The following is a 23,981-nucleotide window of genomic DNA, read 5'->3' as shown; positions in this document are numbered from 1 at the left end:
TCAAGATTTATTCTAAACCTTCTAGCCATCAACTCTTTTGTTTTGCTATTGTCACCCCGAGTGGGAAGGGTATGCCCAGACGTGGGTCCCTTGCCTGCTGGGCCTAGAGACCCAAGCTACTCCTCACTGATGATGCCCAACAAGGTTGAAATATGTCTGGGGATGCTTGTGGTCTCGTGCAAAAGGGATGTGACCTAGCAGTTCGGGCTGGACTACCCCCTTGGGGGTGGGGCCAAGCCTGATTTGCATATGGTCTTTCCCCTTTTGTAATGGCTTGGCAGGCGAAGAACGATGGTCTGGAGGGTTGCCCAGAGCAATGCCAGAGGTCAAGATTTATTCTAAACCTTCCAGCCATCAACTCTTTTGTTTTGCTATCCTCTAGGTGCCACACCAGGCACTCATCTCTTTTATCGCGGAAACCTGGCGTGTTCTTGTCGGTGTGTCGGCCACCCTCAGACCGGTCTGCATCCACGCCCCTCACCGCGTAACTGCTCCCGATTTGACAGCTCCTGGCTCCGGCTAATGCGCAACATCGCCCCTAAAATGGTAAAATGGTAAATTCGTTTGTATGGGAGGGAAGGAGGGCAAGAATTAGCAGGCAGGTTTTGGCGGCCCCAAGCAGGGAGGGGGTGGGGGTGGCACTTCCCAATCTCCAGCAATACTACGAGCAATGCAACTTCGTGTGATAAAGGAATGGTTCTCCGAATCGGGGGGGTGGGGAGGCAAGCAGTGGGTATCGATGGACAGGGCAGTAGCGAAGCATGATTTGAAGGAGGTGCTATGACTACTGAAACAACATATGCTGCAACATATGTCCCGGTGCACCATTACCAAGCAAGTAGCGGATGTGTGGGATTGACTTGCGGGGAGAAATGCAATTATGACGTTTCCCTCCCCCTTTGCCCTTTTTTTCAATAACGGAGGAACGGGGCCATTCAAACAGTGGCGGGAGGGGGGATGCAGACCAATTCGGGATATGTTCCAGTGCAGACTATACGGTCATTAGTAGACTGTAAACAAGCGTTCGGGGTAGAGGAAGGGGAGAGACTCTGATACGCACAATAAGGCTTTGGCTATTGAGCCCGGGAAACATTTGAGATGTTCCTTCTAACACATGACAGGTCAAAAGGCCTGATATCCACCTATGTAGAATCTTAGACAATACGACCCCAAGGGCAGAATGGACATATATGAGCCGATGGGAGCATGTGCTGGGGCAGGGAATCAGGAGAGAGGACTGGGGAAAACTATGGAGAAAGATTCCGAAGCTGGCTACGGCATCCCAACTACAGGAGACATGGTACAAGATAATCTATGGGTGGCATTACACTCCCGCCCACCTGCACCGCATGTACTCAGAGGCCTCAGGGGAATATTGGAGGGGATGCAGACAGGTGGAACTGCCCAAAAATAAATAGCTCTGTTCTGGTTTGAGGTACAGCAGGCAAAAACCCAAGCCTTTGGCAAAAAGGATGAGAGACTCCTGGAACAAGTCTTGCTGGGGTTAACTGGGGAGAGGGAGGAAAACTAACCCAGGGATCGGGAGAAGGCAAATGTTGTCCTCACACTGGCAACAATTACTCTGATTGCCTGGAACTGGAAAGGGCCAACTATACCCATGTTGCAGGACTGGTTGCAAAAGGTTTGGGAACTGGTAGCCCTTCGAGTGGGCATCGTATGCATTGAATAACAACTTGCAACAATTTGTTAAAGAATGGGGAGAACCATTGGCATTCCTGAAAGACTACAGGGGGCAATGGTGTCTGCAACACTTAAAACTCTTGGATCTCTTCTGAGCACACTTTACCCATGGGTCCTCAAAGGAGGAAAGAAACAGGAAAGTCCTCAAGGGGGCAGAGGGGAGGAGAGAGGGGTGGTTGAACTGTTTAACTTGTAGTAAAATCAATAAAGAGAATTTTAAAAAAAAGGTTTTGCTTTAGCTTGAAAACTACATTTCTTCTCTAAACCAATCACTGTACTCTGGGTCATACTGCCCCATCCAATAATAGTCCTCTCCCTAAGCTCCACCCTGGTGGCCATCTTCAGATTTTTACCACACGCTTGAGTGTTGGGAATTCTCTTCTTGCTCTCCGAGCTATATTTTGAGTTTTTTCAGCAACATTTTGACAACTTTTCACTGATTTTTGCCTCATTGTTCGATCGAAGTTCGATTACTGGCAGTGGGGAACCACTGTCGGCGAAGATCATCCTAACCCGCGGATCTTGCATTGAAGTTTTGAGCCGGGCCAGGCTTGGGCCTACTTCACGTCTTCCACCGTGTCCGAGAAGAAGAGATGCCTCTTCAAACTCTGCGGGAAATGTGGATTGAGAAATGTGCATGTCAAGGATCAACACTGTTCAGGAGGGGAAGAAGTTACTGACGGGCCCATAGGTCAGGGCTCACCCTCCAGAACTTGTAAGACAAGATAGCTGCACCATGTGAGGACAGGGAGTGCAGGATTCACTTACTCCAATAGGACTCAATAATGAGGACTCAGTAAGTTAGCAAAGGGATGTCCGTTTAATGAACCTTACATCAAACAGAGAAACAAATGGAAATCAGCAGCATTGCGATCACCTGTCTCGCTCCGACTTCCTCGACCTTCAGTTGAACAGCCACCTTTATGCATAAAACTCGTCATCATTGACATCTAACTTAAAAATAAATCATCATGCAATATAATTGGTTAGGAAAGGTAACTTAAGTATAGGTGTTATATCTGTATATGATAATAGGGCATGCGGATTGGATCATTCTTATCGGGTGGGCGTCTATGGCCATCCCTCTACATCACGCGTGATAGACGTCACTATAACTATGACGTCCTATTGTTTACAATATCTATAGGACTCCAGATAACTTGGTCCATTGTGAATGGGCAGGTTACACCCCTAGACATAAATTTCCACTTTTAATTAGCAGCATGCAGAATGGACTCCCCTGTGCCTGGTGTCCCATGTTTCACCCTGCCTCCCTTCCATAAATCAGTGTTTTAGGGTGACATGTCAATTAGTTGGCTAAGGATAGCCTCAAAACTGTAGTCTCTTATCAGGAAAAGTTATGGCATCCTCGGGTCCTGGATGACATCAGGCGATGGTACTTCTTCATGCCTGGCTGGTCACGTATTAGTTCACCATGAATCTGTTTCAGTTTGCAGCTTTTAGTGCATTTAATTCTGTGTCAGCCTAGCCACCTGCATGGGCCCCCCTTATCTTGACCTTCATGAGGCAGGCTGGTGTGCTCTGAAGTTAGTCTTGTGAGCTGATGCTCTCCTCCCCTTCTCTGGTTGACCTCGATTTCCTAGGCATGAGCCGGTCTTTGTTGAGTTTCGATTCCGCTCCTTCTCTTGCCTTTGGCTGGGTTTCAAAACTTGGCCTGTCAGGCCTCTGGCCGCCTGGGTACCTTTCTGCTTTTACAAAATGTAGTCGCACTTGTATAGTGTGCCTTATTGAGGTAGATATACGGTTGGCGCTAAGCATTGCAAGCAAATATCGATTTCTTACCATCTTGCGTTTCAAGCCTATTTACACACGATAACACGACGGTTGCTTTCATCTTGTCTCGTAGCACTGTTTCCTCACGTTATAACATTGTCTCCTCTCTGTGTCCATTCCATTCATTTTCGTAGTTACTTGCACTGGCGTGTTATCTTCGACAGCTGCTTTTGTTCATTCACGGGTCTGTTCAGGCCCTTGTGTCATTTCCACTGACCTTCCATTAAGGCTTTTGGGGTCTCTTCGTGGACCGTGTGTAGGTACTCCTCATTTCGTATCAGCGGCTGGTATGGCTGCCTAATAGGGTACCGTGCTGCCTAGGGTTGTCTGCTTATGAGTGCTTCAACCAATATGGATCTTCTGATGTATACTGGGCAGAGTCCCAGTGCAGCTCTTTGTAGGTTCATTTGCTCTTCATACGTCACATACCTTGGCGAGTATGCTCCTGGTACCTCAAAATAAGAGGAAGGGGTGCAGGCCATGTCTGGGACCTCCTCTACACTCCCCCCTCTGGTCGGTTCATCGACCACTTCTGCTTATTCTTTTGTATTTCTTTAGATTCTTCAGTGTCTTGTTCATCGTCTTCAGGGTTGGTACATGATGGTGTGAATGTGTGAGCCTTTGGAGTCCATATTTTGATCACTCCCTTCAAGCTCCCTGCTGTTTTCACATGTTCGTCTTTGTTCCATGTCATTAGCTGACATTGTCCATTTGGGCTGCATTTTCCTTCATACCTTCTTCGTTTCTTAGGGTATGTGAACTTTGTTCCCTCTGGTGCAAATTTGCTAGCTTTCACAAAGTCTCTTATTTCTTCATCAGTCAGGTCTCTGGGTTTCCATCCTGGTTCCACATCAACCATTATTTTCATCCCTATGGTTTTCTGCGCAGTCATCTGGCACTGTGTAATGATTATCTTGATAGTGGTGGCTAAAGATGTCGACTCATCTCCCTCTTCCGAAGTGAGATTTTCGCCTGCCAATGTCAATGCAAGAATTAGCCGATCCGGGAGTGTGGTAAAGTCGAAAGGCGTAAATTCCATGGAGGACAAATTCTCAACTCTCACCTCCATGCTAAATCCAAAACAAACACTGAATCAGAGGAAACCCAGTGTCCATTATTCAACCTGAGTACAAGGGCAATTAAATCCTCAAAAAAATAGTTGTCATTGGAAACTTCAGCTTCAAAACATCCATTCAGATGAAAATGAGGTCAACTTAAACCGAGGTAATGTCTTAAAGCTATTTGCCTGCTATTTGGTTGAATAACTCTGATCAATTTCATCTGATGATATCAAGATCATGGAGTACACCACTGAACTGACCTCTGATCAAGTTTTACTTCACATACCATCTGCTGCTGTGAAAAAGCTTTTACTTCAAACAACAGAAGATCTCCTGTTGTATGGATTTGATCTCACTGTGGAACCTGACACCGAGTCTCATGCTACAAATTCATCAAAAATCTCAAATAGCGATGACTCTCGAAGAGTCGAACGGCGATCCGCCTTGCGAAAATCATTATCTCTTCTGCAGTCAAACAACCAGACCCTAAAACATCAGGCCGGCAATGGACAAAGTGGACTTGTGAGCAAACTAGCAAATGGTTCCCGAAAATAACAATGAGTGACTACTCCACACTGTGAGCTAACCCTGCTCTCTTGGAACACTCGAGGATTCACTCATTTGTTCAATGACTTTACTGAACCTCTGGAGGAGGTATTCGTAATCTGTCTTCAGGAAACATGGCTCTGTGATCCACCGACCCGTGATGGGTTTCTTACTCTCATAAATCCTGCCAGAAAAAATACCAAGGGACGTCCTTTTGCAGGCCTAATAACGTTATTGAAAATCCAAAATTGGTGGACACTTTTGACCTCCACTAATCCAAATCCGTTTGTCCAAAGTAGTTTGATACAAATAAAATCGGCTAAGAATAAGTAATTTACTTATAATCAATGGATATTGGAATCCTGCAATGATTTCCGCAACGTTGTTCATAGACTCCGTAACAACTTTAATAGATGACACTTTTTTCACTCACAACAATCTATCTATTTTGGTATGTGGCGCCCTCAACTGTAGCTGGTTCAAATATGATCTACATATGAAGACAAAGATACGGTTGTTAGACAACCTAGTGGTCACAAGAGGCCAAGCCTGGTCTCGTGCCCTTTTTCAATGAAGTTGTCAGATGGTCAACAGACCCATAAAAGGTGATCAACCCTCCAGACCGACGTGGCATGCTATGCAAAGACATAATACTCTTGATTATATCTGGGCTTCCGACAACCTTTTTCCAAAATTGATTTCCCTCAATGTTGTTCAGATGAATTACAGTGACCACGACATGTTACAGCTTGTTTGGACACAGGAACAATGCGTCTTGCCCGAAAAATATGCTCCTAATCTATCAATAAATGCTGCAGGCAACAGGCTTTCAACAACTGGCCCTTTAATTGCAGCCATAACGGATAGATTCTTTGAATCACACAATGTGGAGTACACACCATTCCTGGCAGATTTCATCCTGAAAGTTACAAACTCGCGACCAGCAGGGCACATTTCAAAATATTTATATTGTCATGAATTAGCTATGGCAAAGAAGAAACTAAGGAAAGATCTACGCATGATTAAGAAACGACAGACCGACCAAGATGTCAAAGTAAAGAAAATTAAAGAACGGCGACAGCTTTACTGGAACTGGTTGAGATCCCATCTGATTCTAATTGATCAAAATCGTGCAGAAACTATGCTAAAATTATTAATAACTAAAAACACACGTGAAATTTGGGCAATTTTGAATAATGGCAACACAAAATCCATACATCCTATCTCAAATGAAATCTGTTGTGATACATGGTGTGAATATTTCACATCGATCTACAGAAAGCCTAAGATTACTCTAAACGTGCCCCCAGTGCCTTCAGTAATTGCTTGGTATATTACACCTTCGTCCCAAGAGCTTGAATTCTCTATTGGAAAGCTCAAGAATTCGAGAGCTGCCGGTCCGGACCAAATTTCGAACCAAATGTTAAAAAAACACAAAGTCCAATGGGCCAAATTTATTCAAAACTTATTCCTGAAGATCTCGATTAGCAGGAAAATACCAACCTTATGGTCTAAAGCAATAGTGGTTCCAATTTACAAGAAGGACAGTAGAGCTGACCCTGCAAACTACCGGCCTATTGCCCTTCTTGATACAATAGGAAAAATATTTGGTTCCCTCTTGCGCCAAAGGCTGGTTCATTGAGCATTCAAGGCCGGCAAATCTGACTGTCGTCAAACTGGTTTCACGACCCAAGTAGGTGTGGATGTAAACCTTATTCTATTAACTATCTTGAAATTAACAGCCTTGGAGTCCAAGAAAAAAGTTTTCTTCGTTTTCGTCGATCTGCGACAAGCATTTGATGCAATCAATCGTCAGAAATTATGGGCCAAATTACGATCATGGAACTGCCCAGAACAGCTTTTAGACCCAATTATCGCCCTACACACCAACACGACAATTCAAATAAGATTGAATTCTCAAGGTGACCTTACTCCACCAATAAAGACTCATGAAGGGGTGAAACAGGGCTGCCCACTTGCTGCGGACCTATTCAAATTATTCCTTGCTGATCTGCCAGAGTGGTTGGACGCAGTACACAGCTTTCCGCCAAAGATCAACGGAGCACAATTAAAATGTCTGATATATGCTGACGACATTGTGTTAATTGACCAAACACAGATTGGGCTACAACGTCTTGTGCAGAGACTAAATGAATATCTGATTTTAAATGACCTGTCCTTAAACACTGAAAAAACTAAGATCATGTGTATTGGCCATACCATCTCAAGAAAAGGACAAACAATTTAGATGGGTCATTGAAAACAAGAGTCTAAATACTGTAAAGACAATTCGTTACCTGGGCGTTTTGATAAACGATTCCATCTGTGAAGCCGGTTGGTCCAGTGACCTGATAGAACTAATATTTTAGGTTTACAAGGAGCTAAAATCAATAAAGATTATGGAACATTTTCAATTTCTCCTGTAATAATGTTTTATCTGCAGAAGGTAATACCTACACTCACTTTTGGCGGAGAAGCAGGTTGGAATTTGGATCACACTCTTTGGCATAGACTCGAAGGAAAGTTCTTGCGACGTGTATTGGGACTCCCTAATTACATCTCAATTATCGCCCTGCGATATGAACTAGCATTAAATTCATTATATATGACGATTGTTTGGAAATCACTATCCACCCTGCGAAAAATTTCTCTTGGATCCAAAATTCCTGCGTACAAAATCTTCAAGATCGAAAACGAATGCCCACATCCATCACTTTTAACATCTTGGGTGAACAAATTAAAAGCGATAATGGTTGATGCAAACATCAGCGAGTCTGTTCTCCTGACTCGTCTACAATATGCCAAAAAAAAGCTAGAGATATGGGACTGGATCGGCACTTATAATGGTCGGTCATCTCTCAAATCAACTTTGCCCCCTTCTCGAAGCATAGTGAAACTGCATCATCAGCCAAACTATCTTATGAACTGCCCTCACGCCACCATAGGAGCCAGTTCTTAAGATTCCGTTTAAACGCCCTACATACCAAAGAAATGCAATGGATACGGCATAATAGGGAAATCAGTGACAACAAATGTCAGTTTTGTGACACACAGGAGGTTGAATCCCTAAAGCATCTTGTAACCGAGTGTCCTATGCTGATTTCTCAACGAGAACTCCACCTGTGCAAATTCAAGCCGCCTATCTATGTTGCGGATGACTGGTGGGATCTTGTCGTTGCCGGCAGAAATATCAATCTTTCATGCAGCTTAATCAACTTTTTGGACATGATCATGAAGGCTGTCCCAATCTGAGTTGACTTTTAGTAACAAAAGTTTGATATTATATATTGAACTGAAGTTTTACAATAAAATAAAAATTAAAAAAATGATCTTGATAACACAGAATCCTAGCACTACCATTGCTAGTAGAGCTCCCAGAAACTTGAATATATCTGCCATCCATTGTGGGACCCACGAGAATAGGTCTCCAAACCAGCTGTCATCATCCACTTCATCACTTTCATCCATCATCTGGTTTTTCAGGCTTGTCAACCTGCTTATGGCCTCTGTTAGGGTTCCATTTTCTTCATCGTGTGATGGTACAAATGTGCAATATGATTCTACGATTTTTGCACAAACACCTCCATCCATTGCAGTGATCATGTCAAGCACATATCTGTTTTGGAGGGTCATGAGTCTGATTGCTCTCAGCTCTTCTTTGATTGTGTTGAATCCTTTTATGGTGGTATTGATGGTCTGCAATAACTCCCATCTGGTTATCTGCAACCATTTAGTATTTACTCCAACTTGGATGTGGGGCAGGAGTAGCGTTGTGAATACTGTTGAGGTGAGGCTGAACAGCCTGTGTTCGTAAGGGATTGCATGGAATGCCTCTTCTGATTTGGAGAGAAGTAATTTTCCCTCTTCATCCTGGATACCAGTTCCGCAGATCTCCTTCTTCTTAGATGAGCATCTGCTTTCAGGAAACTGTCCAACTTTAGCTCATTCTTAGGGATCACTAGTGCGGGAACGCGGACGTTCACTAGCGTACATATGCCTCCCCAGTTGTTTGGCAGCCTTATGTATGCTTTGGATCCACACACCCAGTAATGGTCCATAATAACTATGGTTCCTTGTGTCATTCCTGGAGCTTCAAAGATTCGTCCGCAGTTTTGATTCTCTCCCATCTTCCTTGTGCCATTGTTTCTGAAACATAGTTTCGGGCTCTCCAGTGGTACTATTTGCAGGGGTCCTCCTCTATCTTCGACCCATGTTAGCAGTTTTACAACCTTGGCCAGAGAGGTTTGCATAACCTCTGCAAATTCTCTATTGCTTCCTTGCAGGCTCCAAGGTCCATCCATGCTCGGCAGATTACTACTACATCCTCCCCTCCATCTGGGGAGACCACTGACCCCCAGATCTGCATTTGGCCTCTGTTGTTCCAGATTTGAGCCTCTTCTACAGTCTTTCCTTGAACGTTCAGTCTCGGGTTAACTTCCCATCTTATCAATGATCCTTTGTTGCCAAGGTTCTTGTACCTGATCATGTCATTCCTTTTATCCGCTCAGTTTCTTGTTTTAATGTCCTGGATGTAGCCATCTTCATCCGGGTAATCCTTTTCGTTGGCCCATATCAACGAGGCGTCTCTTCCCATAAATTGTCCTCTGGTGTTGCACATTGCTACATGTGACATAGTGTGCTGTAGGGACATCAATTTCTACAGCCACGAAGATATTTAATTTTCCCATGCTGTATGGTAGGAGAGCACAGACGAAGCATTCCCCTTCCGACTGCTTTCGTCCTACTTCCTTCATGTGCTGGTACCATATGTTATTTCGGAGATGGGCTGTGCTGTCCAGGTAATCATTAAGTTCATTGTTATCTTCGTGTGGGCTTCTCTTGATTCTCAGTGTTCTTCTGTAGTTTGCTATGACTATGTCTCTAAATGCATCTGTGCTGCTTTTCCTCTCTGGCGTCTCGGTGGAGCAGGCTGCCTCGCTATGGTAGGAGAAGGTGTTGTGGTTCTCATCCTCTCCTCTTGTTGGTTTTCATCGCGGTTCTCTGGCCGCCATTGGCTCACCATCTCCTCAGCATGAGGCTGAGTTATAGATCTGGTGTTTGTTTGCAGTGCTCGAGCTGGCGTGTTTGTCGTCATAGTCTCTGCAGTTCTATGTTCCAGCTCCTCGTGCAGCTTCTTTGCTCTGACTATGAATAGGAACAAATAGTCTATCAGCACTTGTGTTTTATTTGTGAATTCTTTTGTGGTTACTTCTGTTCTTTTGAGGGAGTTTGCTATGCCCTTTCTCTCTAGTGGTTCACTTAGCTCCTCTTGAGTACTACCACTGTTTTCTGGAATAGATTGTTCGGAATGCAGTCTCCTCTTCTCTGCTGCTTTCGTTGGAGGCCCTGTAGCCATTGACACTTGCCCTTATCTGTGTGCATCCTCTGTGTGGGTGCGTGCAGTGGTCAGTGCAGCATTATTATTTATTCCGTGCTGACCCTGTATCCAGCCTTTTTTCTCATTCATCGCCTTATGTGTATACATATTACTGCTAATTACATTCAATTTTAAATCATTTGCTTCATCATTAGCTTTTCTTGGAACTGGAATCACTATATAGGGTCTGGATGCTTTAGTAGGCCCCAGATGTTCATTATCTGGTGGGTGCACTGAGATTGGGGCACTTCGCGCACCAATAAAGAAAGCAGTTCTGATTGTTAATGACAGAAAAACAATAATAACTATACATATACACACAATCGTTCGGAACGACAACTTGCAGAATTTTCTTCCAGGGAAGTGGGGGCGCCCTTCTGTTGGGGGTAAAACCAAGTTACTGTTCTGGGCCCTCATTTCGAATGAGTTCATAGTCAATTATTTATTCCTTCGTTTGCTCTGGTCTCGTGTATCAATAGTTCGTTACTATTAGAGGGACGAGTGATTCTCCAAATGTCCCCCCTCATGCGAGTGATGACGATAGTCTCTGGGTACTCACTACAGTTCCTGTGCTAGACTATGGAAAAGGGTTAGGCTAGCAACTTTGGCACATCACATTCATTATACATATCGATAATAGGTGTGTTTCCAATGCACGCCTCTAATTTGCCTTGGTCCTGAGGACATGCTGGAACTTGTTCAATGCGAACGAATGAAAAGATGAAACTGCTAAAAATCACACAATAATAAAATGTTGTAAAAATTAAAACGAAAATAAAAATAAAAGTGAACATATGAAAAAATAGGAGAAAATGAAGGAAAAGGAAAATAAGATGGTGAAGTTCTTATGCCCTCTCCTTTCGTTCGGTCTCTTGGTGACAAGTTGAAGAACAGTGTCTCTTTCCTCTATCTGCTCCACGGCGGACAGATGACGAAAAGGATAATAAGACAAATAGAAGAAAAAAATAAAAATAACTAGGATCAATGATGTCGTAATCCTCGTTTCTGCTCTCTGGCAGGAAGTTTATTGGAATCTCCTTAGGAATTCTCGCTGGAAGTTGGACAGCTCCACTTGGAGCATTATACCATGGAGAAGTGTGCCCATGTGTGGGGCGTTGGCCGGATCTCTAAGGAAGGTGATGACGTGAACATCTGCAGGCCTTCCTACCATTTCTGGATAGTCTGTGACTAACCTAAACAGAACATTCTGCGCCAGCCATGTGTCCTCGGGTGATAGGGACATTTGTCCTGTTTGGCTGTGTCCTGATCACAAGCTTTTCTTTTGATTCGCACAGTCTTTGCACCTTTCTGTCGTGTGTATTATCACCAAATGATTTAATTATTCCACAGCTGACTCAGTTGAGCTGGGTTTCTTGGATCTTTGATATAAGTGCGTGTATCAGTTGTTCTTCCGACGAGCCCTGGGCACTTCTCGACTATTTGAAGGAACAACTTAAATGTGAGTTCATCAATGTCTATTGGCGGTGGATGCATTTGTGTCCTTCTCACTGTACTCTGGCAGTACAATGAAGACTTCCGTGATGACAGTCAGTAGTTGCCAGATTATTTTCTTGTTGGCCGGATCTTGGATAAAGTCTGTGACACTGGCTCCTCTCCCTATGAGTGATGGGTATGATGGCACCATTAGTTGGAAATAGGTTAGCACATCCCACTTGAGACTTCTGCCGGAATGTACCATAAGTTCTGTGAACAAAGTCTCAATACTGATTGCTTCAGTATACTGTTTTTGGTTCTCAGGAATGTCTTAATTTCCGCTTATCAGAGTCTTAGGGCTTTTTCAATGCTTAATGTGGCTTTTAAATGCTCATATGAGTAGCATTACTGCAGCATTGGGTACGCGATTCTCTTCTTTACCCTGCACCTTTGGCTGCACAGAGTGTTCGCTTTATTGCTTTTCTCCTTTCAGTGCTTAGAGGAGAAGTTCAGTGCACGCCAAGATTTTCACAAGGAGCTCTTTCGTCTTGTCTTTTCTGCTCATGTGTCCTTCCTCGTCATGGATCTTGTCTGCACGTGCTGAGGTTCTTCGCTGTTGTCTGTAGATTCTTTGCAGCTGGATGCAGCTGGAGGGCTCTCCCCTATGTAGGATTTAATGTCATTTAGGAAGATCCAGGCTCTTCTGCCCTTGAGCTTGACAGCTGACGGGGTGCAGTGCTCTACGATGAAGGGGCCATTGAATCTTGGCTCGTCCCACCTTTTTCTTGTGTGGTTTCTCACCAATACTGCATCACAAGGGAAGACAAGGGGCGCACAAAGGATTTGAGCTGCGCCTGCATCAGCACTTCCTGTTGCGTTTTGTGTTGTGCTGTCCTCTTTTCGCCGTCGCTGCAGCTGGTCTGTAATGACAGAGGCACTGGATGTCATACAGTCAAGATAGTCTTTTATCTCTGTTCCCAGGACCTCTCTAGTTGGCTGGGCATCACATCTGGCTCTCTCTCGGGGGATAAGAGGGGTCCTTATCCTTCTACCTGTAACTATCGCGTACGGAGTGAAGTGATGGTCAGAGCCGGGTTGGTTCCGAAGAGCATACAATGCCAGTGGTAGACAGTGCAGCCATCCCTTCTTTAATGAGAGCTTCAATTTGGCTATCCTTTCCTTCAACAGGCCGTTGAGCCACTCACATATGCCATTTCCCTCTGGATGATACGCCGATGAGAACTTGTGCTTTATACCAAGCAACAAGTTAATCTGCTCAAAAACTGTGTTAATAAAATGAGCCCCATTGTCTGATTTCATTACCTCGCACACCCCCCATCTAGGGAACACTTCCCTCACCAGGAACTTGGCAGCACAGGTAGCGTCAGGGTGTGTGCAGGGACCTGCTTCTATCCATCTAGAGAATGGACACACCACCACAATTAAATACCTGTACCCATTGCACACTTGAATCATATCGACATAATCTATATGCAAGTGCTGAAATGGCCCATTTGGTCTGGGAATGATTCCTCTCACTAATTTTAATGTGTGCCCAGCTGTGAATTGCTGGCAGACTATGCAGTTCACCATAAAAAATGCTACATGCTCTGCCAAATTTGGTGTGAGCCAGTCTTCTGTGAGAGTTGCAGCTATGTTTTCTTTTGACATGTGAATGAGGTAGTGAAGCTGTTCTAGCGCTACCTTTAGAAGGGCGACAGGCATTACTGGTTTACCAGTGCTGTCTTGGCTCCACAATCCGTCAGAGGGGTTTAAAGAACACCCCTGACGCTTCCACAAAATGTTCTCCTCCTGAGGTGCCTCCCCCTGCAGCTCCATTAGCTGAGTCTGCCCCATATTGCTATAGGCTTCTGGTGTGGCTCGCGCTATCATCATTCGCCCATGGTTACGTGCCACCTCCACGTCCATGATTGTTTCGTTCCTAGATGCCATACGCTTGACTTCCGTGTCCGCTTCATGATTTCCACGTGACACGAAATCTGTCCCCTTGGTGTGAGCGGCGCATTTCATGACCGCTATGCCCACTGGGAGCTGCATTGCTTTTCTCACCCTGTCCAATAAGGCTGCGTGCTGCACTGGCGTGCCGTCTGCTCGGAGGTAGCCCCTCCTCTTCCAGCGCGCTAAGCCTGCGCGCATTGTGGACGTCACATGGGCGGAGTCACTGTACACCGTTACCTCCTGGTCTGCATGATTCTCAATGGCGAGTATCAGTGCCAATAGTTCTGCAGCCTTTGCTGAATAGTGAGATGGTATTCAGGCACTAACGAGTACTCGAAACTCCCCATTCGCTAGGTGTTTTACCATAGCCACGCCTGTATACCTATGTCCGTCTTCTTGGTCTATTCTCGAAGAGCCGTCAATGAAGACAATCTCTCCACTCGCCAGGGCATTTTCCTTTACCCTGGGGATCTCATCATAGAATTCCTCATAGTTCGCACAGTCATGTATAGGTTCTCCCTCTGTGACTGACTCAGCTATGAACATAGCAGGGTTTACAGTTTTACCTCGCACTATTTTGATCGATGGATTAGAGATGATCACCTCATAGGCGGATGCTCTTTGAGACGTCAGTGTGCCCTTTGGCTTCTCTAGTATGGCGAACAGTGAGTGCTCAACATACAGTGTCATGGAGCACCCCATCACAATGGATGACGCCTTCTCGATAGCGAACGCGGCAGCAGCTAGATTTTGTTCGCATGGGAAGTGGCCCTTCATGACTGGGTCCAGATTCCCGCTGTAATATGCTAGGGGCTTGTACCCCAGCGAGGTTTGCTGCACGAGCACTGCCGTCATAATATTACCATCAGAGTGTGAGAGCAGGTAGAATTCCGCTGCATAATTAGGAATCCTGAGAACTGGGGCCTTACAAATTGCCCCCTTGAGTTCTGCAAACCCTTTCTCCATTGTCTCAGTCCATTCAATTTCTCCTTTCGTTGCCAGGGCTTTCTTTAAAGCCTGAAGCAAGGGCTTGGTATACGAGCTGTAGTCAAAGACCCATGCTCTGACATAATTGCATAGGCCCAAGAAGCTTTGCATTTGTTTTATCGTGCACGGCTTGGCCGTGTTCATGATAGCTTCAGCCCTTTCTGGGGTTATCTTTTTCCCCTCATGTGAGATAATTTGCCCTATGTACAACACTTCTTGTTGACAGTACTGCAACTTTTCCTTATCAACTTTGTATCCCTTCTCAGCCAGTATATTCCGTATCTGCACAGAGTCATGCCTGCATTGCTCTTCAGGGGTGCTGCAGATCAGAATGTCATCTACGTACTGCAAAACAACACTGTCCACCGCAATATTGTTTAGGTCCATCTGCAGGACTCTGTTGAAGATAGTCAGGGACTTGCAGTACCCCTGTGGCAACATCATGCTTTTCAGGCGCATTTGTGTGAAAGTGAATGACGTCAGGTCTTGTGATTCACGGTGCAACAGAATCGAGAAAAACGCATTTTTCAAATCGATCACCGTGAAATATTTTTCCTCAGTGGGTATGTTACACAGTATTGTGGATGGATTAGGGACTAGAGGGAACTCGGCTTCAACTATATCGTTTAGTGATCGTAAATCTAGGATTAAACACCAAGACCCTCCTTTTGATTTCTTGACAGGATAAATCACTGTGTTGCAAGGTGATTCTGACGTCACTAGGATGCCCTGCTCCATCATGGCAGAAATTGTCTTAGCGATCTCTTCATCTGCCTCTCTGGACATGGGGTATTGTCGTGCTCGTGGCAAAATCGCTCCTGGTTTCAATTTAATCTTCACTTCACCTGCCCCCTTCAAGAGACCTAGGTCGTAGGGCCCTGTAGTCCATACTGCAGCAGGCACTTGGGCCATGTCATCATCAAAGTACTCTGGACGTATCAGTGCCAACATCATTCTCTGCAGCACCTCCCATTTGATCATTTTGACCCAAAATGTGAGACTTACTTCCACTCTTGTCTTCTCTAGGTCAGGGTGCTCTTCAAACAGATCCGTCATCGGTGACGTCAGTCACTCGATACTCTTCTTCGATGGCGATAATCGCACACCATTGTCTACTTTCATCATCATATCCTTCAACCAATACCACTTTTCCTCGCACTGCAGCCGATTGTATCTTTAAGGGAAATACTTGTCCCTCCTGTTCGTGCATGGGTATTATTGGTCTGAATAGAAACTCATCAGGGGTTCTCATAGTTTTGTCTGCGATGCCTGGCAATCCCGCCATAAGCACCCACACACGCCATATGCAAAGACTTCTCGTTATAACGGTATAGCTCTCATGGCTATACGTCCTGAGCATGCTCTGATCATTTCGCACACGTTTGAATAATGCATTCCTGGAGTGGAGGACACTATACCATTTTCGGTAAACGAGATAGTAATGTTTAATTTAGTCATCAGGTCCCGACCCAGAATATTTACTGGGGTCTGACGCGAATATAACAGAGGTACATTCATTTTGCGCTCTCCCACTGAGACTGGGAGTGCGTCTGTAAAGGGAACTCTACTATGAGCTCCAGTGAAACTCTGAGTATCTATAGCCTCGCTGGAAAAGGAAAAACCTGCCTTCTCGTATGCATGAGCGTGTTGCACCCGTGTCAACTAGGAAGGAATATTCTTTACCCCCTATGGTGACATTTACCCTGGTTTCCCTGTTGGGGTCTGGTGTCACTGATAGGATAGAGCACATCAGAGTTCCCCGTGAGCTGTCCTATTTCCTATATAGGTTCGGCCCACTGTATACTTGTGGATTTCCCCCATTTCCAGGATCGCTTCCCCCTCCGGGGTTAAAAGCCTGTGTCATCTGAAGCCTGTGTCATCTGGGGCGGTGCCTGCGTCATATTCCCCATGTTCGGTGGTTGAATCATTTGCTGTGCACCTTGCTGCAAGCCCGGTGCCTGCTGTCGTGTGGTGTAATTTTGTGCACCGCCCTGTTGTGGGGCGGCAGGTTGATTCACCATTCCTGTCCCCATCCCTTGGCTATTTTGCCACATGCCTTGGCTTCTGCACATGCGCGCCACGTGTCCTGTCATTCCACACAGCCAACACGCTGGAGGTGGTCGGGCCATCTGTTCATCTGGCATTGCTTGACCGCCCATCTGCGCATTCTGAAAGCCATTTTGATTATTCTGAAAGCCTCCCTGGTTACCTCGAAACCCTCCTTGATTACTCTGCCATCCTCTTCCTCCAAAACCCCTTCCTCTTGGGTAAAATCCTTTGTTACCCTGATTATTCTGCGACGGGTTGGTCGCTTGTTGTGCGCTTGGTTCGGCTGGGCTGGTGAGCATGGCTCCCTCGAGAGCATACTTCGAGAGTTCTTTTGCACCAGCTTCGCCTCCTCGCCCTTACGAGTTGGCTCCTTTTTCCGATTCTTTTCATGCAACAATCTGCAGTAGTGTGCAATTGTCAAATATATATTTCGGCCCATGGTTTTGCTTCTACTCCTTAGCTGTTTTTGCGCCGGTTCTGGTAACCCTTAGCACAATATATGGTAGAATACAGGGATGGACTTCGTCCAAGATTCATGCGTTTCGAGCACCCACGCTTCTTGAAAATTCTGGATATAAATCAACAGATCCTCGGAATCTTTAATTTTTCGAGTCATTATAGCTCCCATATCGGACGTGTCTGGGTATAGCGTCCGAAGCGCTTTCCACACTGCTGCTCTGCAGTTATTAAATGGCGCTCCGTCATGGGAGGTGTCGGTTAATGTTACCCTAGGGTAGCCTGCCCGCTTCCATACATCATCTGCTCTTTCACCAAGTATAGAAATTAGGAGGCCCTTAATGTCCCCAATGGCTAAGGTAACTCCCCCCGTCATTTTCTCTAATTCGTGTATCCACTTCCCAGCTCCCGATGTCAGCATTGGAAGCTTATTTTTCAGGTTCTTTCGGTCCATATGTGGTCATGGAATATATTGTGGTCTGGCTCCCTCTTTTTCTAGCAACGGGAATCGGAAAGCACAGTCCTCCTTCTCTTTCCCCGTAGCTCTCCGGTCTATTGCCGGGGTGGCATTCCTGCCTTGCCGTCTACCTGGCAATGCCCTTAGTCTGTCTGCATAGGCAGGTGCTGACGCCCCCCTCTGACCGTGGGGTGTTCCTTCATGACGGCCGGACTGTTCGGCAGACTTCGGTGCCCTACTTGTGGACCCGCTAGCGTCTGACCATCGTACCCCTCGGCCCTCTGGGAGACGTTTTTCGCACCGTCTCCATTCTTCAGGTGCCACATCCTCCGTTTCCCCACCAGAGTCAGATTCGGAGTACTCCCAGTTTACACAACTCCTAGCATCTTCTTCGTTTTGCCCAATCTCCAGCCTGTCTAGGGACAGTCCCCTGCTCCCACTACTTCGGGTGACATCCTCAGCGTCATATAGCTGAGTGCTCTCTAAGCGCTCATCTTCCCTTCCCCCATGGGATATCTGCTCTAGCCCCATCTCGTCGTATATTTTATCGATCGTTTCCCCGATGCCTCTGGTGTCGAAGTCATCTTCAATATTTGTCCCGCTTGTACCTGGTACCGCATCGCTTGCAGGAAATAATTCTTCTATGTCTTCCCATTCTACTGTAGGATTGGGTTTAATCACTTCCCGCTCCAAATATTCAAGATCCTGTGTCCTCTGTCTGTGCTTACGTTCTATTTCTTCGTCTATTTCCTTTTGCTTCTTTGCTTCTTCCCTAGCCTTATCTACTTCCCTCATCTGTTCATTTCTACATTCTTTTGCCCTTCTACTTTCCTCGTCTTCCCGCTTTTTCACTTTCCTTTTGTGCACTCTCCTTTCTTCCTCCAACCTTAACATGTTCTGCCTGTACTGGTTTTGTACTGTGTGCGACTGAGCGGTATTCCTTGCTCTTCGCGATATAGTTGTTCTCGACGTAGCCTTTCTTTCTAGTCCTTTCATCTCTTTCTTCCATCCCTTTCTCTTTCTCTCCCCTTCTCTTTCTCTCCCCTTTGTGTCTCATCAGACTTCTCCCTTGGCCTCAAATCATCACTTCCTTTTACATCTAGCTTCAGTAATATTTGACCTCGCATCCATTCGTCTTTCGCGATTGCTATCTCATCACCTCTACCTTCATTTCCTTTGTTTATTTCCCTCTTTCTCCTTATCTGGAGGTGCACAACTCCATGCCCAATCTTTCCCTTTATCTTCGCATCTCTCTTTGTCCCTTGAGACTGCGAAGGCGATATTGTTTTCCTGTTCTTTTCCCTTACTATCGTCACTACTGTACGTAGGCAACTCATATGTGGGGTTGCTATACCCTGTGGCTGCTTTAAGTTCTCTTAGTGGGTAAAGACCCTCTGACTTGCTTCCTTCAATGACTGGCTCAGGCAGGGCTGGTGGCGCGGTAGGCGTCTCACCCCCCTCTGTACATACATTTAGTATCCAGTCTGTGGGTGGTTCTTCCACCTTCGTTTCTTCAAACATTTTCCACAACTCCAGAATAGCAAGACGTTTCTCTAACTTCTTGCCCGAATATGTGGCGTGTAGGAAATGTGCTGTAAAACAGCCTTAGAGAGTGACCCGTTCTGGGGCCACGGCATAAACATCTTATTGGCGGTACCCTTAACCCACTCCTGGCTGTATTTCTTCAGCTTTAGTGCATGCTTGGGCAGTTACATGCACAAATGCGCAAGCGGGGTAACTTCCTCCATTTTTAATTTCGTCACTAACAGTATTTACACAGTTCTTCAACCCTCCAATGGTATGAGCGAGCACCACAAACGCAAGCTCCAATCCAATTTTTTCCCGCCAAATTTTGTGCCAACAATTTACTCAAAACCCATCAATTCAATGGCGATTCCCTCTTAGTTACAGAGTCGCGCAAAGCCAAAATGCATTTCAACCAATCATTAATACAATTATTTTACATTTGACATACAACAAGACACATATGACAGACACTCGACAGACTAGACGGACACCAGCTGGTCATACATATACCTGCCTTTTAATCAATACCCCGTCATGGGATGTGAACAAACCCCTTTTGTGCCGTCTTTAATCGTCACCGTAGCCTAAATTGTCCCCCCACTGTGGGCTCTGGGTTCACGTTCCTTCTGACCACTCTTTAAAGTGCAGGAACAAGGCGAATCCTTAAGTTTTTTCTCGGGTGACCCCCTATTATTCCTTACATTTTATCTCAGGTGCCCCCCTGGTATTCCTCACGTTTTATCTCTGGTGTCCCCCCAGTATCCACTCTTTATTTCTTATGCTCGAGTCATTACCCCCTATATATATATATATATATACAGTCTTCTCTACTTCTAACTACTTTCTTTTTCTCTGCCACCCACCGTTACCTTTCCCTTACTGGCTCTAATGCCTACACAGCATTTGCCAAAGTAACGAGTTTGTCGTTTCACTCACCGATCGCATCTTTTCCTCTCTGGAACTTCGGGATCACCGCCCCTTCCTCTTCCTGCTTTTAAGGTTTTTGTCCGATCCGCTGCCCATGGGAATGAGAAGGGTTATGCTTGGAAAGGTGGGTTCCTTCAGACCAACTGCAGATTTTTGAAGTTTTACTCTATCATTGTCCACGGGGAGCTTTTCAGTCTACTCAGCCGGAATGGCGAAAGGACTCGTGATCTTACTGAAGGCCTAGAGTTACTTCGTGCCGTCGGTCTAAAGGTGTCTCATAACTATATCAATTGATAATCAATAATCGATGGCCGAAACCATCCTCACGCTACCAAGTGTTCAGGCGGGGAAGAAGTTACTGACGGGCCCATAGGTCAGCGCTCACCCTCCAAAACTTGTAAGACAAGATAGCTGCACCATGTGAGGACAGGGAGTGCAGGATTCACTTACTCCAACACGACTCAATAATGAGGACTCAGTAAGTTGGCAAAGGGAAGTCGGTTTAATGACGATTACATCAAACAGAGAAACAAATGGAAATCGGCAGCGTTGCGATCACCTGTCTCGCTCCGACTTCCTCGAACTTCAGTTGAACAGCCACTTTTATGCATAAAACGCGTCATCATTGACGTCTAACTTAAAAAAAATCATCATGCAATATAATTGGTTAGGAAAGGTAACTTAAGTATAGGTGTTATATCTGTATATGATAATAGGGCATGCGGACTGGATAATTCTTATCAGGTGGACATCTACGCCCGTCCCTCTACATCACGCGTGATAGGCGTCACTATAACTACGACATCCTATTGGTTACAATATCTATAGGTCCCCAGATAACTTGGTCCATTGTGATTGGGCAGGTTACACCCCTAGACATAAATTTCCACTTTTAATTAGCAGCATGCAGAATGGACACCCCTGTGCCTGGTGTCCCAAGTTTCACCCTGCCTCCCTTCCATCAATCAGAGTTTTAGGGCGACATCTCAATTAGTTGGCTAAGGATGGCCTCGAAAATGTAGTCTCTTATCGGGAAAAGTTATGGCATCCTCAGGTCCTGGATGACATCAGGCGATGGTACTTCTTCGCACCTGGCTGGTCACGTGTTAGTTCACCATGAATCTGCTTCAGTTTCCAGCTTTTAGTGCATTTAATTCTTGTCATCCTAGCCACCTGCATAGGCCCCCCTTATCTTGACCTTCATGAGGCAGGCTGGTATGCTCTGAAGTTGGAGTCTTGTGAGCTGACGCTCTCCTCCCCTTCTCTGGTTGACCTCGATTTCCTAGGCATGAGCCGGTCTTTGTTGAGTTTCGATTCCGCTTCTTCTCTTGCCTTTGGCTGGGTTTCGAAACTTGGCCTGTCAGGCCTCTGGCCACCTGGGTACCTTTCTGCTTTTACAAAATGGAGTCGCACTTGTATAGTGTGCCTTATTGAGGTAGATATACAGTTGGCGCTAGCCGCTCTATCTTCTACTAAGCATTGCAAGCAATATCGATTTCTTAGCATCTTGCGTTTCAAGCCTATTTACACACGTTAACAGTACGGTTGCTTTCATATTGTCTTGTAGCACTGTTTCCTAACGTTGTAACATTGTCTCCTCTCTGTGTCTATTCCATTAATTTTCGTAGTTACTCGCACTGGCGTGTTATCTTCGACAGCTGCTTTTGTTCATTCACGGGTCTGTTCAGGCCCTTGCGTCATTTCCACTGTCCTTCTATTAAGGCTTTTGGGGTCTCTTCGCGGACCGTGTGTAGGTACTCCTCATTTCGTATCAGCGGCTGGTATGGCTGTCTAATAGGGTACCGTGCTGCCCAGGGTTGTCTGGTTATGAGTGCTTCAACCAATATGGATCTTCTGATGTATACTGGGCAGAGTCCCAGTGCAGCTCTTTGTAGGTTCATTTGCTCTTCATACGTCACATACCTTGGCGAGTACGCTCCTGGTACCTCGAAATAAGAGGAAGGGGTGCAGGCCATGCCTGGGACCTCCTCTATAACACCATAAATGTTTATATTGCCTGCATCTGGACCATGATGAGAAGGGGATGCAAGGTCTGCCGTTGGTTTTTGAAGAAAATGAAGAAGGATTGCTACAGCAGGCTGGCAGCGTGGCTCAAGTCTGGGAAGGCCTCTGACTCTACTTCCGGGCACGGTCATGCCTCACCCAGGACTGGCCGGTCCCCCGAGCAAACTCCCTCAGAAAAGAGGTTGAGGTCCTTTGAGGACGCCCTGCCCTCAGGGGTCCAAAAGAAAGCCAGGCTCCGCGCCACTGATCCCTCTGGGAACAACTTTCACAGCGAGCCTACCTGTGAGGGGTGCTCCCTCTAAGTTAAAGTCCTTGACTCCTCAAAGCTTTGCTTACCATCTGCGGACAAACTGGCGGAGGAGAGATCTTCAGGTTGCCCTTATCTGCCCCCATCGACGACGCCATCATCCAGGTCTGTGACTCCATTGGCTGCTCAGCCTCCCAGGATGGCTCTGTTAATGACCACTTCTGCATTGATGATCACAACCCCGTCGATGAAGGCTTCTGCCACCACCTTGTTGTCGACCTTGTCGACAGGGGTCCTGGCCAAGAAGGTAGTGTACACTGCCGCGGCCAACCCGCAAGTCTCCCTGCCACCACTGCATACAGCTGGTACCACTGGAATGGAAACAACTTCCCTTGCCGTTCCGATCCCGAAGGCTCAGGAGAAGGGTAGGATCCTGCCTATTGACTCTAAGTAGGTTGCAGGGCCACAAGCTGCTCCAGAGAAACAGGTGCAGATCTATACAAACTCCAACAAAGGTGATGTTGATCTGCCCGAGGACTATTATTTGGACCACAAAGGGGGCCATGTAACTGTGTCTGTAGGAAGGTTCCCATGGGGTGAGCCCAGTTCTCCCGGTGTCCGAGTAAGGGTGTCAGCCGAGTCCCTACGCTCTGTTTACTCCTCAGCTAAGGGACATGTCATTGGATACACTAACAATGCTGCACACACTAGTGTGGGAGATCTATCAGAGGCTGCCCCCCACACCGGCCCCATCTTGAACCCCCCCTCCGAAGGCCTCCAGCTGACAGCCCACCCCAGCCCAAGTGTAAGTCGAAGGACCCAGCTGGCCCGAGGCATCAACCGACACCACCACCACCTCTGCATCGCGGTTGGACTCCTGCTGAGGAGATGCCACTACACACAGGCACAGATACAGCTACTACAGCGACGGACACCGACAAAGCTAATGACTTTGTGCCGGCTGATGGGAAGCCATTGGCCGCGGATGGATCCCCCAGGGCCTCTCCACATGATGAGGTTGGGTCCTTTCACGCCACGATGTCCAGGGCCTCGGACCTCTTTAATGTGGTGCCTGAAGAGACTAAGAAGGAGGGATTCCTCTTCCAGCGCTGCCAGTCCAGACGGAAGACCATCATGTACGTTCACCTGCTGGATGATGTTTGGGAGGAGTGCTTGGCCCTCATGAAAACTCAGAGCACTGCACCTCCCAAGCACGATAGGCTAGAGAAGTACAGGGTCCTGGGAACGGCCCCCAAGTGCTTGAGGTCCCAGCGTTCTCCCGTCTGTGTGGTCTATGCCACCGCCAGAGAGCACTCAGCAAACCCATTGCCTTCGTCCATGGTGTCCACTGACCAGGAGGGGAAGAAGCTGGATGGGATGGGCAAGAGGATCATTTATACCGCAGGCTCCACCATTAAGTGCGCTAATGCCCTG

Source organism: Ambystoma mexicanum, chromosome 9 (genome assembly GCF_040938575.1).
Source record: "Ambystoma mexicanum isolate Mex_15411 chromosome 9, UKY_AmexF1_1, whole genome shotgun sequence".
In the NCBI taxonomy this organism is placed as follows: domain Eukaryota; kingdom Metazoa; phylum Chordata; class Amphibia; order Caudata; family Ambystomatidae; genus Ambystoma; species Ambystoma mexicanum.
This window is presented reverse-complemented; position numbering follows the sequence as displayed.